This window comes from Triticum dicoccoides, chromosome 7A (assembly GCF_002162155.2).
Source record: "Triticum dicoccoides isolate Atlit2015 ecotype Zavitan chromosome 7A, WEW_v2.0, whole genome shotgun sequence".
NCBI lineage: Eukaryota > Viridiplantae > Streptophyta > Magnoliopsida > Poales > Poaceae > Triticum > Triticum dicoccoides.
The window spans coordinates 21147824-21148904 of record NC_041392.1 but is presented as its reverse complement, the minus strand read 5'-3'; positions in this window follow the sequence as shown (position 1 = coordinate 21148904).

The following is a 1081-nucleotide window of genomic DNA, read 5'->3' as shown; positions in this document are numbered from 1 at the left end:
CAAACCTCCCACTCGGGGGCTTAGCTACAGTCCAGCACTCGCCTAAGTTCTCCTACGAAGAGACTTAGCTGCAGTCAGCACTCGCCTAAGTTTGAAAAATCCTACCAAGTGGAGAGCAAACCTCCCACTCGGGGGCTTAGCTGCAGTCCAGCACTCGCCTAAGTTCTCCTACAAAGAGACTTAGCTGCAGTCAGCACTCGCCTAAGTTTGAAAAATCCTACCGAGTGGAGAGCAAACCTCCCACTCGGGGGGCTTAGCTGCAGTCCAGCACTCGCCTAAGTTCTCCTACGAAGAGACTTAGCTGCAGTCAGCACTCGCCTAAGTTTGAAATCCTACCGAGCGAGAGCAAACCTCCCGCTCGGAGGCTTAGCTGCAGCCCAGCGCTCGCCTAAGTATGAAACACATCTCATTTCCCAAGGACGACGAGGGGCAGGTCGACTGCCACCTTCTCCTGGAGAGCTTCGCCACAAATACAATGTGCGCTCCGTCCCACCCCACAGTAACAGGGTGTGGGTCGACCGCCACCTCCTCCTGGAGAGCTTCGCCACAAATACAATGTGCGCTCCATCCCACTCTGCAGTAACAGGGTGTAGATCGACTACTACCTTCTCCTCCGGAGCTGCACCACAGACACAAAGTTATTTCGAGTGAAGACCAAATTCCACTCGACGGGTCATCCACAAAGAGATTCAACGACAAATCAAGTTCAAATAAAGCCTAAAAGGTCCCAGAGACCTCAGATCAAAGTACTCGAGCCCTCGGCTCGGCAGAGTTTAACTGTTACACTTCCACTCAGCATTCTGAGGCAAATTTAAGGCAGAGTTTAACGGATTACAAAATACACTCGGCATTCCGAGGCAAGTTTTTTCATTCCTCAAGAGGAGGAGGACTGGCAGGGGCGACAAACTCATCCAACTCGATCCCATCTGCGATACAGGTAGCAGCAGCAATAAATGTCTCCATGAAGTCCTGGAAATTGTGCTTCCTCGTGTTGGCGACTTGGATGGCGGCCAGCTTCTCCTCCCGCACCTCCTTGCAATGGACGCGGACCAGAGACAGAGCCACGTCAGCGCCACACCGA